Source organism: Fundulus heteroclitus, chromosome 16 (assembly GCF_011125445.2).
Source record: "Fundulus heteroclitus isolate FHET01 chromosome 16, MU-UCD_Fhet_4.1, whole genome shotgun sequence".
Classification (NCBI taxonomy): Eukaryota; Metazoa; Chordata; class Actinopteri; order Cyprinodontiformes; family Fundulidae; genus Fundulus; species Fundulus heteroclitus.
Window position 1 is genome coordinate 20578957 of NC_046376.1, and position 23117 is coordinate 20602073.

General features: G+C 39.7%; 1 long non-coding RNA gene across 2 annotated transcripts; it reads right to left on the minus strand.

Moving 5' to 3' along the window:
* Positions 1 to 17340: 17340 nt before the first annotated feature.
* Positions 17341 to 22809, minus strand: LOC110366964. 2 transcript variants are annotated; one of them, XR_002427129.2, is made up of 4 exons: positions 22532 to 22809; positions 22380 to 22440; positions 19336 to 19464; positions 17341 to 19177 (listed from the first exon to the last, which is right to left on the minus strand). It is a non-coding gene; the product is annotated as an uncharacterized LOC110366964 (long non-coding RNA). The 2 variants fall into 2 exon arrangements; XR_002427128.2 differs by having other exon boundaries at positions 22348 to 22440.
* Positions 22810 to 23117: the final 308 nt, after the last annotated feature.

The window sequence follows — 23117 nt, forward strand, 5'->3', positions numbered from 1 at the left end:
TTTGCTAAAGCATTTTTAAATCTACTGTAAATGTAATCATTGAATATGTTAAAATCCTGAGATTTACTCTGCACCCGCTTTTCTTTTAGATGCTTGCGTGACATATCAGGGTAATCAATTTTCAATCTTAAATACACAACCAAATTCAGACAACCCTTTAGCCTTCTCATGCTCATCGAACTGTAATGTTTAATTTTGCAGGTTCTGTACCTGACAAATTGGACAGATGTAACTGTGTTTATGTGTCCTTCCTTGCAGAACAGATCAGATAATGACTGATGAATTTAATTACATTTATTTGTCAATGACCTTCTTTGTTCTAAATGTTAAACGTGTTTCAATAATAAAAAGCATAAAAGTAGCAATAATGTGTTAAAGCCTACAAATAATCAAACTAAAACAACTATAGAAGCAATTTTGGAAAAAGCAATTCATTACCTTCATGTGGATTGTTATTATGGATGGATTATAAGATAACATGCCTTAGGGAGGAACAATGTTAACATTTACTTCCTCTCTGCAAGATAGCACATTTTATTTACCTTTAGTTTTGAGGGGATTTTCAATGGTAATGTTCTCACACAAAGTATGAAGCACTGGCAGCTTGGAGTGTGTGTGTTGGCAGAAAAGTTCATAACTGTGTTTCTGTTGAATTAGCCACATGGAGAAAAAAAAGACCTTGAGATTATGGTGCCACGAAATGACTCATTCATATCTACATGCCTTGATCTGGTCTTATAGTATTTTCAAATGTCAATAAGAAATAGCAAGCTAAAGCAGGTAAAGCAAATGCAAGACATGTTTCCATGAGTGCTTTCCATGCACAGTTGTTTTAGAAAAGTTGTTTTAATACAAAATATTCATATGTGGCAAATTAAAACTCCTATGATCAAGCCTGATAAAGGAGGATAAAAAGGATAAAAAAGACATGCATGAGATTCTGTCAACACCAGATTGTCAGCTGGGGTTGCAATAAAGCTACCCGGAACCTTCCTCGAGGTTTCCACACAGAGATAGCTGTAGCAATCCCTGCACAGAAAGAACCACAACCTGGAATACCCTCTTGCATATTACTCTTACACTCTCCAGATCCTAGCTATTTGTCTTCCAGTTCACCTGTACTTACCTGCCTGCCTGTTTATACACAAGGCCTCACCGACTCAGTCCTTTGACAACTCACTACGGGAGGAAATTCATTATATAAACCTCCAAACTCAATATTCTCCTGCAGCCACGTACCCCACCAGATCATCCTCCATGGGGTTTGTGGCTTTGGATTCAACTGGGTTGGAGAGACAAGAATTACTATCTGCACCATTAACACCACTCTTCCTCTCTGCAGTGAGAATCCTGAGACTTCCCAAAAGGCTTACACTGTAAAATCATACTTTTTTTATTCATTCTGTACTTACCAACTCTTTCTGCATTTGGTTCACAAGTAAATAAAAACAAACCCTAATGCTAAGAGGCCAATGGTAACCCTGGAGGAGCTGCATAGACACACAGTTCGGCAGGAAGAATCCACCAACAGGACTTATCAAAACTACACTTCACAATTCTGGCGGAAGAGATGCAAGAAGAAAAGCATTAGGAGTTGTGTTTGCAGCTATCACAAGCCATAGGAGCTACTTTAAAAAAGGAGCTCTCATCGGATGAGACCAAAATATATAACTTTTTCTCCCAAATACAAAAAACTGGGTGGTTGAAAGCCTGCACTGCGTCTCATTGTGATCAAACAATTCCTATCGTGACACAGGATTTGTGGCACGCTCTCATGCTGGGGGATGTTTTTACTCAGCTGGGACTTTATAGATAATTTCTATCAAAACTGACTGAGGTTGACCTATTTTGCAAAAAAGAAAAAAAAGGGAAAACATTTGATGTGCAAAATAGGTAGACATAACTTGCAGCTGCTTAAGCAGTAAAAGGTGTTTCTACAAAGTAGAGAAGGGCTGAAAATAAAGTGCATGTTTCATAGTATTTGTAAAAAAAAAAAAAAAAGGAGAAGACATTTCTTTTAATGCACTGATTTTTATTTGGTCTACATAAAATCCCAATAACATAAATACCAAATTGGTAAATGTGGAGAAGCTTCAGGGGTTTGAATATTTTTGCACTAAAGCACCTGAAACGTCACTGAGTGGATAATCACAAAACCCCCAATCAAAACAAACTCTAAACTTGTCCAAACCAGGTAATAAGAAAGAACCTGGTTGAGATGGTGTGTAATGAGATATTTCAGTGGCTTGGCAGAATAAAAGAAAATAACGTGGCTCGAACTCAAGGAACTCAAAGACAGAAAGTCCGATGCTTTGTCATGCTGGCACTTAAATGGACTCAGAACAAAACCTGACACAGCTCATTTGCTGAAAATAGAGAATGAGTTCCCAGCACAACAAACCCACCGTTCCCTGAGCATGGGGATGTTTGCTTTACTGCTGCTGATAAAAAAATGTTTGTTTAGGGGGGGGGGGGGGGAAATAAAAAAAATAATCCCCCCATGCAGGAGAATAAGATGTCACCGTATTAATTTGGTGTATGTTGTTGTAACAAAGCATTGTTGCTTTGCTTTTCTAAATCAAACACAGTAGTGAATACAAAACAGGAGAGGGGAATTACCATCTAACAAGAGAGATATGTTTAAGAAAACATGATTCCAATAATATTACCTGTTACTCTTTAACCCCTCAGGATAAAGAAGCAAACAAAGGAGTTTGCCCCACAGCAGATGACCTTCGACCCCCCCTCACACCCGCCCGTCACGGTCCTGCCTTGAGGCAGCATTCTTAATGGCTCTCCACTGGTATGCTGAGCATGAGTGGCGAGAATCTTGCCAACATGTTATGAAAAAAACATCAGGCCTTACAAACACCTAGGTGGTCCTGAAAAGGTTTTGGAGGAGAAAGAAATAGAAAGACACCGGAGTGCACCGGAGGACAGGAGTTATGAGGGAGGGGAAATGTTTGGCTGTCTGTGTCAACAAAAAGGAAATAATTGGCCACTCTGGCCTGTGGGCCCAGTCGTGACGGGTCCCCGGGGGGGATTGGGCGGGGTACGGCTATGGCATTACACACAATTAAGGCAACAAGGAGGTCAAATGGAGAGGTAGGGGAGATTCCTGCCCTGTCACTCATGAAAAAGGCGGTCTTTCTGCCCTGGGCTAACCTAATGCAGGGCCGGGATTACACTTAAAGGCCCTGAAACGGTACTCAGTCTGGAGATGAAAGCATCATGTATCTGCTTTGCTGATATGAGGCCAGGTGGATGCTGAAAATTACAGAGTAGGAATAGAGTTTGGTTGGTTAATAGCAGCCTAATCCAGTCTATTAGGAGGTAAATAATTATTAGCTAGATCGGACTGAAAAGACGGAATTACTTGATGTTAGAAATCTGATATTTCTTGTTATCTTACCTCATTCGTATATTATCCTTCCCATCTCTCCTCAGCCTCAATTAATCACAAGCATGTTCTTCCCCCATTGACTAATATTCCCTTCCCTGTGGTCAGGTTCTGGACAGTATCATTACCCAGTATACAGGGTGGCAACCCCCAAGCCCCGCTCTGACTTGACCCCCTCCTTGACCTCTCTCTAATGTGATAAACATTCCCAATCAATAGAGGAAGCAGTGTGGAAGTGGCTGGGGATGCGAACATGACCTCCCTGGTCGGCTTCAAACGGCCCGCCGTTCTCTGTTTACACCTAAATCCTCACCTTCTTCTTCTGATTGGTTAGGCTCCGCCCAGAGATGGAGGCAGGTCAGGTAGTTCAAACAGGAGAATGTTGCAAAGTGGAGACCACTTGTTAATTTGTTCACTGGAAACTGACAAAAGCATCTGTCAGTTTGCTGAGACAGCTTCGCTTGCCAGCCTGAATCAGCTTCTTCCTACAACTGTTTACTTTGTGATTGTCTGAGAATATTCTTATTCATAACAAATAGATTAATGTAGGTTGATAACTTTTGTGAGTGAGTGGATATACGTACCTATCTACCTACCTGCCTGTCTGTCTAATATATACACTGTACCAATACCGATTTTATTTATAAAGCACTTTAAACAGCCACAGGACCAAAGTGCTATACACAATCAAATACAAAATGATCAATCATAAAAGCAATAAGCAAAATGGTACATAAAAGTAGTAATAAAATCAAATATATACACAATATACACTAAACATTTAGCCAGGTTAGTTCAGATAACGTTTTTCCTTAATGAATCTAATGTTAAACTTTGTGTCATAACCTCAAATCGAATTTAAGTTTGATAGAAAACGTTTGATAAGAAAACCAACAACAAAAAAATCTTTAAGGTGGCTTCTTCACAGCACTGCGTAATAAGAGTAAATTTACACACAATTGATTTACCAATTTAGTTAAGTGCACTGAATTTTATTTATGTGTGTCAAAGTAAAGTTAAAAACGAATGACACATTTATCAGATTTTTATTTCCTAAAAAATGTAAAATGCAATTATCAATTTCCTATTCACAATTATGTGCTACTTGATGTGGGTCTATCACATCAAATCGGTTGAAAATATTTTAATCTGACAAAAATGGAAAACCTCAAGGTCTAATAGATATTTACAAAAAAGATCATTTCAACTATTCTAAAAACAAAAAAGGTGAACCAGGTCCGTCAAGTCTTGGCATGTTTTAGTAACTACTAAGAGCTGTGAAAATGTATGAAATTTATCTCAATGTCCGTATCCAATTTAAATGGACTTCTTTTTATTTTTAAGAGCTGCTTTATTGCATTTATTTATGAGGTCATCCAAATTCCATTTAAAATGTGTCCTTTAAGTTCAAAGGTTGGTTGTCATTTGCTCCAGCAGTGTAATACCACCTTTAATGCATAGCTAGACTTGACGACTCTTCATTGCGGTCTCTCATCAAAAGCCTTGTGCTGACACGCATGTCAAGGGACACGGACACACACCATGCAGATGAAACTTTACAACTTTCTACATATCTTCAAATGATATACTATATCCAGCAGTGTGTCGCTCCCCTCTAGGAGCAAGCCGGAGGGGGCTCCCGCGTTCCACACTGATGACTTCATGTAACAGGAGAAGAGCGAGCGGGTGAGTGAAGGATCTGCTCTAATAGCAGCTTTCAGCGTTACGTGTCCTACTCTCCAAGTCAAGTTTTTTTTTTCACTGAGGGGAAGTGTTGGATCAGTCTATTGTCATAACAAATTGTGAAGCAATTACTGTGTATATCTCCACCTACATTTCTGCTCAGATTTTAACACTCAGACACAAAATGTTATATTGCTTTTTGAGATGTTCACTGTTAGTTGACAATCATTAAATGTCTACCCTTAGCGTTTATGGGGTCGTTTAATAATTATTTTAAAATCAAACTGACAGATCTGACAAGTTTCAATAAGGTAAGTTATATTTGTACATCTGTTCTTTCTGTATTATAGTTAAGGCAAGAGTTTGGCAATTGGCAAGATAAAACTAAACACTAATTACTAGAATTTAAATCCTTATGACAAAGGAAAGTATCTAGCATGAAGAGAACATGACAGCTCTTCCCATGTCAAATCAGAAAATCCTCTTCATCTGATGATTCAAAGAGACAATTTAGGATAAAACCTGAATAGTGCATTTTATTATTTGAATTAAGGTTAATTAAATAATGCAGCCAAGAGGCCCATCTTGACAGTGGAGGAGCAGCAGAGATCCACTGCTCAGGTGGAAAAATTTGATAACAGGACAATTATAGCCACATGCCTGGCTCTTATGAAAAGGTGACAAGAAGAAACCATTGATTAATTAAAAAAAAAAACATAAGGAATTCATAAAAAACATAAATAAAGCAATAAGAATTCCTAATTCTATTTTGCTGCACGACAAGTGGAAGAAGATGCTCTGATCCGATGAGACCACACCTAAACGCAGATTTAAAGACATTTTTATTTTAGTAAGTTTTTCCTGGTTAGATAAAGAATTGAGACAGAATTAAGACAAACACAATTAGGGAAAGGCACTAAAACACAGAGATTAAAATTCAATCAAAAAGTCCTCTGCACGTCTCAGAGTCAACAAACTTGCTGTCATTAGTATTTAAAATAAGGTTAAATTCCATATACTCAAGATGACAGGAAGATTTTGACATTTTCGGGTTATTAATAAATGACCATTAACCATTGGAATTAAAGGTGTGCTACTCAAGGTCTGAAGGACTCTCTATTGTTCTGGACAGCATGCAGGCTATAGCCTCTTACATTTTACATTCTCCCTGGGACAGCCTGTGTTCCTCTAGCTGACAGTCACACTCACAGCAGGCATTCATAGGTAATGATATGTCAGAGCTCTAATTTTACTGAGGCTTTCCGCTGCCTCCTCTTACAGTAATACATGACCGAACAAGACAGGACAGGGCAGTAAGGGTAGCAATGAGGGTTGTGCAAACTGGAGGCTGTCAAACTGTGTGTGTGTGTGTGTGTGTTATGTGTGTATCTGTGTGTCTCTGTTCACGTGGATGAGAGGGAGACTGGCGATTGTATCGGTTTCTGTGATCCCCTTCTCATATGGCCCCCAGGGAGCAGGCAGGTCTGCTGGGCTCAAGTTTTGTCAACGGACATCAATCTCTCTTGTCTGTCAACCCTGTAACTTCCAACCCCTGACCCTAACCCCACCCTCTGATGGCATGGCTTACAAGGCCTCCCTAGATGGAGGATTCCTTGTCAGAGAAGTCCAGCTGAGCGGCAGCAGAGACAGTAATCTGGCCTGGGATGACACTGTGTCTCAAAAGGATGGGGCTCATATTGCTCTGGTCTTAACTTCAACTCTAATTTATGCAGCATCTTTTCAGTTTTCTCTCCTTAAACTTCCCCAATGTATTAATCTCACTGTTCTTCACCTCTCCCTTAGCTCCCATATTGTGGTGATTTCAACCAATTACCTCTCCCTTGTTGCAAAAGATGAGATTAATTAAGATTAGATTAGCTATCAATCAGATTAATGTTCATTGACAGATTATACTCAACATTTAGCAAAAAGCGTCTTAAGGATGAATCCTTGACCTTTCCACTGAGTGATGTTTATGCCACATAAAAGGAGCAATGAGATTTCTGTCTTTTCTTAGACTTTTAAATTAATAAAATTCTGAATATACAGAAATATGATTATTTGTTAATTGAATATCACACATGCAATATCAACAAATACAAATACAATTTTAGTTATTATGATGCAAATTACAGACATAGGCATAATAGGACATAATACCAATTAAACAAAATTTCCAGTCAATGCAGAAAACTTTAATGTAGTCTGTCCAGGAGCTGTGTAGATATCGTTATAATCTTTTTTGGTTATATTTTTCAAGCCATTCAGTTTTCTCTATTCTCTATGCTTTCTGTGAACAGCTGCATCACAGTATTTGTGTGGAACTGCTGAACAAGGTGAAGGACTATCAATTTACCAGCTTACCAGACGAATGCACCATTTTTGGAGCAATTTTGAAGTCCAAGCCCAAGGTAGAGGTAAATTAACAAGGAATTCAGACCACAACATAGCAGGTCAACTTCATACGTACTATACCTGAATGATTTCAATGTGAAAAGGAAGAACTAAAAAGCATGATATGTCCCTTTTAAGACAATATAATCTTGTATATTGTACCACTAAGTGGTGAAAACGAGCTTCCAAAGCAATCCTTGGCATGTGTTAAAAAAAAATCACGCATCACTTTTTTTTTTACTTTGGTCAATTACAAGAATAATTTATAAGTTATTTTAACTAGTCCTATAAAGAAGATCAATGATAAAATGTAAGAAAACTGAGATATATCCCCTAATCATTAAAGCTCCAGTAGGGAGTTCTGAGAAAGCTGTGGACTTAGCCTAAAAAAATTAACAAGCACACTTACTTGTCCCTCCCCTTGCTCTCTGCTGCACTGCAGCCTTCCCTCCACAGCTCCTCCCCCACAGTGGAGCCTACCGTGCAGCTCCAATGTTTACTTGTCTTTGTTTTCTGAGCAGGTGCCACTTAAGAAATTTGCAGTTTTCTTATAAACCAGGTTGTTTCTCTGCCATTTCTCCACACAGCTTGAGCCCACTGGCAATCTTGAGCTTGAATGATGGTAGTACTTTATGGGGGGAGAGACAATCACAGCCAGATATTCCTGCTGGCTCTGATTGGCTGTTTCTGACCTGGAGCGGTGTCCCTCCCCTGGAGTTATTATGATGCAAATTACAGACATAGGCATAATAGGACATAATACCAATTAAACAAAATTTCCAGTCAATGCAGAAAACTTTAATGTAGTCTGTCCAGGAGCTGTGTAGATATCGTTATAATCTTTTTTGGTTATATTTTTCAAGCCATTCAGTTTTCTCTATTCTCTATGCTTTCTGTGAACAGCTGCATCACAGTATTTGTGTGGAACTGCTGAACAAGGTGAAGGACTATCAATTTACCAGCTTACCAGACGAATGCACCATTTTTGGAGCAATTTTGAAGTCCAAGCCCAAGGTAGAGGTAAATTAACAAGGAATTCAGACCACAACATAGCAGGTCAACTTCATACGTACTATACCTGAATGATTTCAATGTGAAAAGGAAGAACTAAAAAGCATGATATGTCCCTTTTAAGACAATATAATCTTGTATATTGTACCACTAAGTGGTGAAAACGAGCTTCCAAAGCAATCCTTGGCATGTGTTAAAAAAAAATCACGCATCACTTTTTTTTTTACTTTGGTCAATTACAAGAATAATTTATAAGTTATTTTAACTAGTCCTATAAAGAAGATCAATGATAAAATGTAAGCAAACTGAGATATATCCCCTAATCATTAAAGCTCCAGTAGGGAGTTCTGAGAAAGCTGTGGACTTAGCCTAAAAAAATTAACAAGCACACTTACTTGTCCCTCCCCTTGCTCTCTGCTGCACTGCAGCCTTCCCTCCACAGCTCCTCCCCCACAGTGGAGCCTACCGTGCAGCTCCAATGTTTACTTGTCTTTGTTTTCTGAGCAGGTGCCACTTAAGAAATTTGCAGTTTTCTTATAAACCAGGTTGTTTCTCTGCCATTTCTCCACACAGCTTGAGCCCACTGGCAATCTTGAGCTTGAATGATGGTAGTACTTTATGGGAGGGGTGGGGGGTTGGGGAGAGACAATCACAGCCAGATATTCCTGCTGGCTCTGATTGGCTGTTTCTGACCTGGAGCGGTGTATTTCTACAAATGGCAGTAGGACCACTAGGAGGAGCCAGAGGAGCTTGATTTTTTGACAGATTATCTGTCCTCATATTTTACTGTGACAGTTTGAACAAATAGGTAAGAAATATATTTATCCAAAAGTTACCTACTGCAGATTCAAATAGTTAAAAAACACACCCAAAACTGAAAAAAAGATTAAAAAAAGATAATTAATCTCAGAAAAATTCTGATTAAAGAGGAAACTTCCCTAATGAGAAAATTAATTAACTGATCAAATCCGAAATTTACAAGACTGATAAGTCTAACGGAAGGTGTTGTCATGGTAATTTTTTGAATTACCATGAGCTCTCAAAACCAGAAGTGGCACAATATAAGTGAGAAGAGAGCAATTTATACTTTTACAGGCTTTAAATATCTGGAGATCCCTGACTTAAGAACTAATATTAAAGTTCAAAGTCATCCAACTTGGTTTACTGGCTCAACAAAGAGAAGATTAATTTAAGACAAATTCAAAAATAGATTCATGTAATTTGGCACAGGACACAAAACAAACAAAGAGCAAAAACAAAAGAAAAAAACAAAGAAAGTTGGTTGGGATCTCAAAATTCTTTACTGGGAGCTAATGATGGGACGTACTGTAGCGAGTCATTGACACATTTGCCAAGACGTCCAGAAAGTGTTTAGTGAAGCATGTTTGAGGTTTGCAACTATTATGGTTAGTTATGCCATTACTGATGTCTGAAACCTTGCTGTCATGAAGGTGCAAGCATAGACATGACTTTTGAACACATACATAATGCATGCTAAGTGGGTTAATACTGATAATTTTCTGATATGTATATCGCATATACATGCATTTTCAACCTGTGAGAATGTATATTTTCCATTGTTTGGGCAGATGTTGATGTTTTGAATAGGTAATTACACTGTCAGTAATATGTGCATTTCTTTAATGTAATGAACAACTTTTTTACTGTCTTTTTTAATCAAGGTAAACTGTTTACTGTATGCAAAACAATTTAAGTAAAACAGCAAAACTTACTTTCTAATTAAACATAACTGAAATCCCTAAACTAAGCAAACAAACTCGATCACCCTTGTCATGTGAAACACCGCAACATATAGAGAAAAAAATGTTCTTCTGATATCATAAATTAGAAATCTTTACAATTATTTACTGATGTACATTTTATAATATTGGTTTCCAGGCTGCATACCCATTAAACACTAAACAATACTAGTAATTTTATTAATACATGACCACTAAAGAGGCAGTTTGTTTGTGGTGGAGGAGTTACCAGCAGCTTAACCAATCAGAGGCAGACCTGCGGTAACCTGAGAGAGTTGCATTAGCAGGGATTTAACAGATGAAATTTTATATATCTTTTTTTAGATTCAGAGATACAAATACCTTTCTATACTGTCCAGACATACAGCAACACTAACTAATGGTTGAAAATGCTTTCCCTTTAGGAAGTTTCAAATATGTATTCATTGTGTTGCGTAAAAGACAGTCTAACATACAGGTTTTTACACATCAACAACAATATTATTCTGATTTTCTAAATTAGCTAAATCAAATTGTTCATGTAAGGGAACCTTGTGGAAATCGAATGCCACCCAGGTGGATAAGAGGTTTGTTTTGACTAGATCTGCAGTCCTACACGGACATTTCGAAGGAACCTGGAGGACAGCCGTGCTTGTGTGGGTGAAAGGTCAAATCTGAGACATTCCTGTCCTCTCCGTTCTGGGGCACAAAGGGTTTTCATCAATCTTTTTTTGTGACAACAGTACAGTCTGTCAGTGAGCTACTTCTGGAAGGAAGAATAGTGTTGTCGTTGAACAAAGAGCCTAACCTGTCCTCCACACGTCCACTAAGTCTCACCTAAGAGCTCAGTGTCTGGGAGTCAGGGCTGTGATGTGACCGTGAGTGGGAGAAAGACAAACTGGAGAGAACATGACAAACCACTCGAGGCTTGGTTGTCTTGTTGAATCTCCCTGGACCATCAATCCTGGCGAAGCGGTGCCTGGCTCCCCTCAGAGCCTCTCTGTCACCTGGCAGCTGAGGTCAACAATTCACACTGCATCCTTATTCCATGACCTGCTGCATTCATCTTTCTCTTTCATCCACAACATTTTGGGGTATTAGCAAGGAGACAGTAACTTCTTTTTTTTTTCTTCTGGGGTTTGATTTAGCTGGGTGTGAGGGCAAACAGAAGGCAGGCAGGGGTTAAAGGGTTGGAGGCTTTGAGACACTCCAGCTGCAGTGCTCCTCGATCTTCTCCCCTTTATCTTTGTCATTCTCTTCTTCCCTTGTATCCACCCCCCTTTACTATCAACATCCTGGGAATTTTTGATTGAAGAGAAAATCTTTTTAATGCCCCCTTCTTGCAGCTCAGCTCACTCCATCTCCGTCTGTCCTCTCTCTCATTTTTCATTTCTCCTCCTGTCCAATGTGAAGGAGCCTGGCTCACTTCCATCAGCTTGCCTTTGGAATCTGTGAGCTGAGCCCCGGTATGCGCTCGGCATGCTCAAACTGAATGCTATGCCTTTACCTCTCCTCTCTCTTTATCCCCCTTTGGATGTTGGAATGCTTGTGCAGAACATTGTTTTCCTACAAAGCAGGTGGCAAGCAGTGGTGCTCATGTGGGGGCCCTGGGGAGAATTGGTGGAAGGCAAAACAGAATGGAAATAAATCTGATTTTCATTTTTCTTTCATCTCTAAATCCTCTGTTGAAGTGCCGTCAGATCTTGTTGGCAACCGAGATCACGACAATGCAAGTAGGTAAGCCAGGCACCTCCATAATCCTTAAAACGAAGGCTCATATCAAAGGCAAAAGGAACCTCTATGATGAACACGCATCCCTCTGAAGTGAGAGGCCCTACCCCTATGCTGGAACCAACAACCATCATTGAACCATCAGCGGCAGCTTTGATACGGCGCTCAGATGATTGACCATTTTCATATCCCCATATTCAGGAGCACCTGGGAGGGTACCACTTTTATACTCTCCGAAGTGTTACGAAAACAAGCATGTGATCTTATTTCAAGGAACATTTACATGAGATTGAGTGTAAAAGAATGAAGTGGAGAGAGAGAGGGAGATTCTAAAATGTATATTGTATAATTTAAATTTTACATTGAGCTCATTCTTATTTGCAGAAACTATTTAGTTGAAAGGTTACACAATTGATGAACTCTTTATAGAAATCTTTAGACAATCTTCCACAACTAAATTACCATCGTCATTTCACTCAGCAGCGGATCTACAACTATTTAAAGAGCCACCTAACCTCTTTGAGCTTTTCGATAATCTCTCATGTTAAAACAACAAATTTCAATGTAAATAATTAAGGTTAAATGTAAAAGGCCAACATGTGGTAGTACTATTGGGAAGTGGGAGGAAAGTGATCCACATTGTCTTCTACCTGCTAAGGGCTGTTGTCTTGTCCGACAGTGAAGCCCCTTCTTCCAGAACTCGTCTTTACTTTTCTTCACAGATGTAGCTATCAACTCTGACCAGCTTCCTTATCTCTGTTGATGAAAATCATCCCCACAGCATGATCCCACCATCACCATGTGGGGAGCTTGTATTCAGGGTGGTGTGCAGTGTTTACTTTTAGCTCCAAAAAATACCAAAAAGTTACATTTCACCGCTGACATTCAGGTGAGGCAGGTAAGGCACTCACTTGTCATCATCATGACAATAAAATACTAACATTGATAAGCAAAAATCTTTTTGTCCAATTCACTGTTCTATTAATTGGTTTTCACTGTCTTTTGCAAAATATTTAGTCCATCTAATCAGCTTTAAATACACTGTGAAAATTCACAGGGGGAGGCAAAAAGTAACGTCCTGCATTGATAGGAAGCAGTGCTGTGTCCCATACAAACAGTGGGAATTTCAGTCAAAACTGGAGGTATAAGAGAGAGGACATCCAACACCGGAGCTAAATGATCTGCTTCAAACAAGTGGGACAAAGGAATGCCACTAGACTTATTAGAATATCCATCCATTCATTTTCTTACTCACTTTATCCCTCGTGGGGTCGCAAGGGGTGCTAGTGCCTATCTCCAGCATTTCAATGGGCGAGAGGCGGGGTACACCCTGGACAGGTCGCCAGTCTGTCGCAGAGACTCATTAGAATATAATGCAAAGAAATAATATATATTGACATTGTCCCTCTGTTTACACCAGAGTTGTGTCCAATCATGTCTAATTTCTCTATTTTACAAAGATCTTCCAAAAAGATCCCTGTTATGTGTAGAATTTGCTTCACAGGAATTAGTTTTACACTGCCTGCAAATTGTTGCATAGACTATGTTTAGAACTTGGGATATTGTTTTATAACCTGTCGGTTTGTTTAAATGTTTAAATTAAGCTGTTCTGTTTAGGCCTCTGTTTAGGCCTCAGATTTGTTTGAACATTAAAAAAAACAAAGATTAAGTCATATAGACTTCTGAAGGCAGTTGATTACGATCAATTTTATTTAGAAGTATCAGAGTAAACAGTGTTGATGTAAAGGGGAATATAAGCATTTTTAATTTATTCGTAAAAACAAGTTCAAAACCATGAATAACTTTCCTCCTACTTCGTAAATATGGACTATTTATGTTGCTATGTGACATAAAAGCTCAATAAAAACACTAAACTTTGTGTTTGTAATATGAGAACATGTAGAAACGTTCAAGTAGCGTGAATACCTACTCAAGGCACTATAAATGCTAAGATTTCAGTGAAGCGATGGAGGTGGTTAACGACAGCTAACAGCTGCTGAGCAAGCTTATTGGCAGCAGGAGATGAGACATGTTGGCCCCATCCCACTCAGAACACCCAACCACGCTCTGTCAGTTGTGTGAATGTAACCATAGATGCCAGCCATCATGTCCCCTGGGTGCCTCCTCACCTCTGTGGACATGGGTGAAGGAAGGGTTATAGAGGACAGAGTCTTCCTTCATCACCTCGGCGCGAGGTTGGAACTGGCGCCCAAAGTGGCAGTGCCCAGCCAAGTACACGTCCAGTTGAGCCAAAGCCCTGGGTAGACCAAGTAGGGGGTGACTGCCTACTGCAAAGCGGACTCTAAACCTGCTTGAGTAAACATAGGGCGAGGTATGAAAAGGTGTCTGCCTGAGTACACACATAAGTTTCCATGCCAGCTCTCTAAAATATATTTTTTTTCTGTTTGGAAATGATAGCAACAATGATAGAGTTTATGGTGTTTGCGCTTGTGTTTGTCTTTCTGAAAATAGAAATGAGCTTCAGAGGAGGAGAGTTGTGGAGATGAGGTTGGTGGACAAACTTGATGTCTTTGATGCAGCGTTGTTCCTCTGGACCATCCTCTCCTCCTTGAGCAGCCCTGTGGTTTGGCCTCAGCTGCACGACCCTCTTCCCAGTCCTCTGGCCCAACTCTCCCACCGCAGGTGAACTTCTTTAGCATGTGTCAATATTGGTTTAGGATTATTTCTAGAAATCCAGAGGGATAAGTCCCTGTGGAGATTACAGGGCTGACACAAAATAATGAGGAAGCATTTGAGGAAACATAGAAGAACCGTTAATGAATATTTAGTATTTGAAAAACAAACACAAATTATATAACTTAAGCATTCTGTGGGCAGCTAAATCTGGTTGTAGTCACATAGTGTCCAGGGTAACCTCAACCCCAAAAGGTCTGCAAGGAAAACAGGAGTAAAAGTGGTGCCTTCTTTGCTTACAGATGAGGATGGGATTTACTGAAACAGGCCGAACAGAACTAAGTGTTTCCACCCAGGGATTATCCCTGATAAAAGGCTTCATGTCGGGCTCTGCTGGAACAGCCAAATGAAGTTTGACATTTCTCGTCTGGAGAGAATTATCCAGGACTCCCGCCTAGGTGGTCGATTCATTCACACACGCACAAAACCCAAAAGATTTCATTCAATCTCCCGTTGCCATTTCCTGGAAACATGACAGACGTATTAATAGGTTTGTGCTGTGCTAGGGATGAGCTGTGTTTCCATAACCTCTGAGTAACTCCCAGGTAGGACACAGTCCTTGCAGGCCACAAGTTTGAGCAAGATATTCTAATTACTGTGCAGCAGTCAATGATTAGTAACAAAACCCTGAATAAGGCTGATTCCCTACAGTAATGTCGACTTTGGGGACCTGCTTGAGTTGGCAGAACTGAATTTGTCCCTCTTGTGTAAAAAATCCAAAAAGACACAGACCTACTGAGTGAATTAAAGTAAATGAAACTGCTTTAGGTTGGTACTGTGCAATATTTAATTTTGCATCTACTAAGAAATAATATCAGTTCAAGAATCAAGAATCATTTATTGTCACCGTGTGTTACTGTGGTGAAATTTTTTCCAGGACATGGGCCGGCTTAGAGGGAACACACTACACAAGCAATAAATAGATGATACTAACCGTTATATTAACAGTTAATATAACAGTTAACATATCCTCTGTATAGTTTTCTCTAAATCCAAGTAATAATAGGTTCAGATCAATGTACCAAACTCTTCGTGGTTACTCATTTGTTAATCACTAATCACAACCAAGGTTGCTATCTCAATCATTTAGATCAGAAAATGCTTATTTTTGTGTGTTTATTAATTTATCTTGTTAAACTCCTCTTGCCCATGGTAAGTACATCTAAAACCAAACATAACCCTAAAAACTCCATGGTTTGGAGCTTTGCTAAAGTATCTGCATGTATGGTGTTTTATCCACACCCTTTTAACATTCATCTGAACATCGAACTTATCCTAGTAAGGGTATAGGTGCTTTATTTGTCCTCATACATACAATGTACATACAACAAAATTTCGTAGCTCAGATGGAGGGTTAGCCTAAGCCGCTGCGACTGAGCGCACAACCACTAACAGCTGACCTGACCAGGATGTCTTTAGAGGAAACCGGAGCGGCTGGAGGAAACCTAGGCAGACACGGGGAAGAACATGCAAACTCCACACAGAGCCCGGGACTCAAACTCGGGACTTTCATGCTGTGAGGCAGGAGTGCTAACTCCATGATAACTCTGGAGGAGCTGCAGAAATCCATAGCTCTGTTGGAAGGATGTGTTGACAGGACAACAACTAGAATGCATTCTATTCATCTATAGAAGAGCAGTATGAAGAAATACAATATTTAAAGAAAGCAAATATAAGTTACCCAAAAGCCATGTGCCATGGCAAAAGTGTGGCAAAAGGCAATCTTGTCAGATAATTCCAAAGTGAACATTTATTTGGCCCTACATGTAAAAAAGCTAAAATTGGAGGGAAACTAAGACTAGCGTAAAACTGAACATACAATACGCACTTTAAAAAACAAAACGGTGGCAGCTTCATGCTGTGGGGAGGCTTTGCTTCTAAAGGGGAGTTGATCACAGCTAATAGGGGGATGGGTGGGTGCAGCTAAATAGTGAGCAATTTATAAGCTGAAGCTCTGTATCCCAAACATATAGCAAGAGCTTCAATTGCTGAAAACATAGTCCTGATGTCAGAATGACAGAATGAAAGTTGAGGACTAAATCGAATGGATGATTAGAATTTATTTGTGAAATATTTGGATTCCATGTATATTTTACATTTCACTACAACACTTTAATCAAATGAAACACCATGAAATACATTGGAGTAGGGGTTGTAGCTTGGCAAAATATACACAAGTTCAAAATGTGTGAATACTTTGAGAGGCATTGCAGTAGTATATGTAAGAGTATATGTCCCTTCAACTTTAGGTTAGAAATTCTACAACTCCGTCTGTAGCACCAACAGCAGTGCAATGATCTACCATAATAGCTGTTGTTGCATGCAACATTTTTTCTTCTCATTCACACAATAATGAAATCAATAACATTTCTTGGGACAGGGGGTCCAAAATGGGGACTGTCCCTGAAAATCAGGAATTTCTGGCCACCTTTCTGAATATAATTTTTGTCTTTGGTCATCACAAGTAGCAGCGGGTCCTCATAAAGTAGTTTATTTTGGGGAGATGGTCCTAACAAATGTTAGACCACACACACACACGCGCACGCACACACACACCCACACACACACACACACACACACACACACACACACACACACACACCCACACACACACACACACATGCCTGTACATGTTTTCTGGCCGATAAATGTCAGGTGGAGGTTTGTTCCCTTCAAATGCATCATGTAAAATACACAATTTTTCAGCACAGGCTTCTCAAAAATGTAACAGGATATAAATGTGTGCATAATGCTAGTTATAGACATATACCCTAGGTTAAATTGAGAAATAAATTGCACAAATTATTGGCTATTACTAAAACTAAAAGTAGTTTTTAATATAATGAACCATATAACCCTGGTGATATTTTCCGTTTCTTTTTTTGTACCTTTTGTGGATTATCTAAAATTATGACACATTTATCCCTATGAGAATACATAACTTGTAATTTTTTAGTCTGACACCAGCACAACAGCCACCTAAAACCCAGCCTGAGGCATTTCTGTGAATGTCTGAGCATGTATGGTGTTTCATTAAAGAATAGTCATTTCCCAGCACCCCCTTTTCCTTTCCTCGTCTGCTGTTCGAAAGATGAGTGGAAAGTCCATAAGCACAATTTGGAAACTACAACCACAACCAGCAAATGCACAGGACACTTATTCATTGCTCTCCACACACTGAAACACACACATTTGGGGTAGGGGGGGAAGGAGCAGCAGCAATGGCAGTAGCAGTAAATTGGTACAGGCATCTGTCAGAAGCCCCATGAGTCACCCACTGGAAAACGTGCAGCTCTCCAAAGCCAGAGTAGATATCCATCAAAAGTGACTGCGGCCAGCACGAGCTCCTGCAAAAACACAGCTTGATATATACACTCAAAATTATGTCACTTACACATATGCCAACCTGCACACATGACAGCACATGTTAAATGCATATCCATGCGTGCACACGCTCACACAAAAGAGGGGGACTTTTGTGGGGCTGTTGGTAAGATTGGAGCAGGATAACGAGGGGGCGCTTTCCGGAGAAGCAGGGGAGTTTGGGAAGCCATGTGCAACCGCTGAAATGCCTTTGAAGGTTTTTAGTTTTAACCAATTTTATATGTGAGGTCACCTGACAATATATACACAAGATTAAGTACATACTTGCAATAAATCACTTATTCTTTGATATTTTAGTGAGCTCAGGTTGCTAATTGAGAACACAGACAGTACAGCCTGTGGGAACTCTGTGTCTAGCCTGGCGTGTCCTAACAAAGGCAGAAAAATATCTTTTACAAAACTCTTCCAATTTAATTTGTTTTGGATGAACTTAATCTGAATGAAGCAGTCACTTGATCTAAATTTTGGGGTGTTCTTAAGAACTACATAATGAATTGTAGTGGCTACTGTTATACGTGGGCACTAATTACGGGGATCACAAGCAGACGCATCCAAATAACGTTTGTATATCCAAACAACTTCATCTGCTGTGCAGATGTAGATGTACTGTGGTATCAGGTTTTGGAATTCAATAATTCAGAATATCATCATAGAGCTAATTTCTTGCAGTGATTCAATAAAAAAAAAAGTAAAACATGTATTGCATAAACTGATTGCACAGTAAGTGACATATTTCATGTATTTATTTCCATACATTTTCATGATTAGGGCTTACAGCTCCTTATGTTCTGTGTCTCACAAAATGTGAATATTCCAAAAAGACCTACTGAATGGCATGTCCATGTAGTGTACATGAACTTAAAATCTGAAAACCTATATTTAGACAGAAATGAATTGCAGACTTTGTTGGGACTAATTTGATCTTTTCTTAGAGGTCTTAAAAATGTCAGCATTATGTCCTGTGTTGTTCCTGTGTGGTCAGACAGAGCAATGCTGCTTAGATTCCTGAAACGTCTCACATTCTGGTGTTGGTGGGCGCAGCGGCTGTAGTCCTCGCCTCACACATGACCTCTTCGGAGTCAGCAGGTCAGATCCTGATATTCCTGTCTTCTAGCTCCACAGCGGGCCTGCATTTATCTACCTAGTGACACAGGTTCAAGTTGTTGAACTCTGGTGAAGTTTTTGTGTTATTCTTACCCAGTTAGTCACGTAATGGTTAATGAAGATGTGTTTCTCCCCCCCCCCCCAGACAAAGATGGAAAACACACTTCTTGTTTCATAAGACAGATGGCTTCCTACCTCATTTCTCCTGTAGTACATGCTCACGCTAAAGCCTTCATGTGGGCGTTTGAGAAGGAATGAATGTGCAATTTGTCTCAAAGGAGTTTTCGAAGGCCCACACCTGCAGAGGATCTGCAGAGAGCATCACTGTCATGTGAAGAAGAAAAAAAAACAGAAAAAGAAGAGATGAAACAGAGAGCAGAGGGTCGTACTCCTCCCCCAGACATTGTTATTTCAAGCTTTTCTCATCATATTGAGGAAGGGGGGGGAACAATGCACAACAGACAAGCTCACATGGTGCTTGCACAAAGGACCAGCACTCTCAGCTCTTTAAGGAGGTAGAAGAAAGAGAAAAATCAAAGAGCAGGAGAGCAAGGAGGAGGGGGGACTAGGTGGAAGATATAGACAGCACAGAGATGAAGTAGCTTATCCACAGAGGCTTTACTCTTCCCTACTTCTCTAGGAACCGTGTATTGACACATGTAACGACATGACATGAGCTAGAGGCAGTTTTTTCTGGTCTCTTTTAATTTCTGCATTTCATTTTTTTTTCATTTTACATTAACCAGTTATTTTACACACAGGATAAGAGAAACAAGACAGGCTGAGAAACTGGATCTTAAAAAAAGAAATGCTTGGCCACAGTCATAGAAAAATAAACAGACGAAATTTTCACTCACAGGTTATTCTCAGCTAAACTAACTTTTCTCTTCTCTTTTGCTCGGAGTAAAAACATGCCCCTTTCCAGTCACACACATATATTTTCCTCTTTTCAGCCTGAAGGAATATCTCTCCTGGATTTCTGAAAGCAGCTTGCGACAATTGATCTAGCAGCAAAGCCACTGCAGCCGCGATGGCCGATAGTTTATATAAAATGGGTACGCATCTGTATTTGCATGTGCAGGACGTATGTCACGTACTTAACTGTATCACTGTGCTTGTGGTTACACGGTGAGTGTACACAGTTTGTTTACACAGGCAAATTCTTTCTATGCTCATGTGTTGCTACCACCAGGCTATTTGGCTGTAGTGACCCAACACTTGACCCAGTAAACGCCAGTGATGGTCACACTAAAGAGATGCAGTGAGAATACAGCTATTTTAGCTTTAATCAGAGCTCCTAAACGATGGGGTTAGCATTCTCAAAGGGATGCAAGATTGTAGTGTCTTGAAAATGTATCCCTGCCCTGTGAATGTTCCCACATTTTGTGATGTTACAACCACAAATTTCTATGTATTTTGATGGGATTTTAAGTAATGAATCAGCATAAAGTACTGCATGGTTGTGAAGTACAGGAAAAAAAGATACATGGTTTAAAACCACACACTCTGTTTTAGCTGCAACTCTCCTGCAGCATGTTTCTGCCATCTTTGCAGATAAAGTGACAAAAATGCTTTCAATTCTTTGAGAAACAGCTCAAGCCATGTCCGATTGCGAATAGATCTTATTTTAACAGCCATTTTGCAGTGTTGCCCCTGGTTTTCAATTGGATTTAGGGTTTGACTTTGCCTTACACATACATATGATCAAAACCTATTGCTGCTCCAACTGCGAGAACCTCTGTCTAAGTCTCAGTTTTTTTTTAGCCTCAAAGTCCTCTTCCAGGATTTCCCTGTGTTTAGCTATATCAATATTTTCATCAGCTTTGACCAGTTACACCAAATATAGTGTTTTGCATGTAGTAAAGTTCAATGTTGGTCTCATCTGGTCAACTTCTTCAACATAGTAGAAGCAGGGACTTCAGCAAGTCCCTGCTTCTACTACCACACCCACACAATGAAATATACATCCATCAGCTCCACAAAACAGCAAAAAAAAAAAGAAATGTCCATGTTGATATCGAAATTGCAAATTTCAAAATTTTTCGGTGAACCAATGGTTAATGTTTTTCTCTTGGCTTTATGCCTTCCATGTTTGACCACCTAAATGCCAATGAAGCAGGTTCTGCAAGAAGTCTAGTTGATCTACTTCCCCTTTGTGTAAAGTTTAGCTTTCAATATCCTAGTTATTATGTAATAAATAATGGCCAAGACCCATTCAGTAAAAATAATGTCATAATTTATCAACAAGGATGTGTGATTAAAGTTTTTAAATACAAAGGTGGATCTGAGAGAGTCTCGTCTGTATGAAGCATTGGGTTACTTTGAGGCTTAATAGAGCTAGAGGTACATAAATAAAGCCCTCCTGCAGTTTCCCCATCCTCCTTCTTTTTCTTGTTCAATTTCTCCTTTTCAGCTCCAGTTATTTTCTATCCTTTGGGCGGTTAAGCTGGGTCAGCAAGCCAATCTAATGAGCCATCAGCTGAGGGCCCAGTAGTTACAGAGAAAAGCTTTATGACTCAGGTGCATCCCACCCACAAACACACAGCTGATGAGAGCCCATTTGTTTAGCCTGGGTGGAAGGCCTTTGGGACATCAAGACCTGTGCTTCAGGACATTGTGATTGGCTCGCAGTTAAAGAGGCCCAGATCTGTGTTCCTCACTTCGACTCCGGCTGAAGGCTTTTATTGCAGGTCGTCAGTGGATCTCTTGCTCTCAGGTGCCCCTGAAGAACGAGATAGCTGAGACACTTGGAGTGAAAAATATCTACTTTAGGGATGCATAGGAGTGATTGTGTAAATAAGAATGAGAACAACATTTTCTATTTATATCTGAATGGATTTTTTTTCAAGATAGTAAAAAAATGGGGGGTTGGGGTGGGTGGTTGAAAATCCTAGAATTTCTCCCAGCTATAAAACAACAACAAAATGACTCAGTGCAGATCAGTCAGGCATGCTCACCTGTCTCCTCATGCCACACATGTTAACCAGTATCTGTCAAAGTTTAAAGATAGTACAGCCAAGAGGAGAAGGGGAGAGGGGACAGGCAGGTACCAGGTGGCCACAAGCTCACACTTATACAGCAAGGAACTCAAGCGCTGGCACTACAAATATTGATACTATCCATATGTGCGTGCTGCTGTGTTTTCACGATACTAGCGGTAAGATCTAGGAAAGGGTGGATAAATTTCTAAAAGAGGCCATCTCTCACCTCAGACACTCTGTGCTTTAATGGCGCCATACCTTCTTGTCACACTATCGTGTTTAGTTTTCCAGCCAACATTTCCAGTCTTCCCCGGTCTTTCTGCAGCAAAAGGGAACGTGGAAACTGAATCAATCGATTGCTCTTCCCTGCGGTTACCAGTCTGTTTGTGGAGGAGCCGGTAGGAGGATACCAGTTTGCCAGTGGAGCCTCCAATAACACTGCAGCTCCACAGTAACAGCCAGAGAGGAGCTCCCACAGTCAGATATAGCTTTAATATGTTTGCACTGGGAAGATAGAAATCATTTAGCAGTCACTGGAGAATTCATGTACACAAACTGCCAAGGAGAGACGTGTGCAGTCTTCTCTATGTTAAGAACAACGTGTACAAATGCATAAAGGTAATAGGCTTGTGTCCTTTACTTTATTACTGCTGTTATTTTAATCAGCATCTTAAACAAGTGGTTGAAATCAAATGTTATTAAAACTTTACTTTGTCTCACAGAATTTTTTTTCCTATAATAGAAAAGATACCTCCAGAAAGGTTTCAAAGAAGTGGAACGATGTGGGTAGCCGATAGTCTTGGTATGGCGAACAAAACCAAAAAAAAAAAAAAAAAAAAAAAAGTGGCTTGTTTGCTATTAAGAATAATTATTATTTTGCCGAATTCAGTCTATATACCATTTACCATAAATTAAATGGCCTCTTAAATTCATGTTACTAAAACATTTTATACATATCAGACCAACTTTGAAGTGAAAACTGAGTTGCTTTGACCT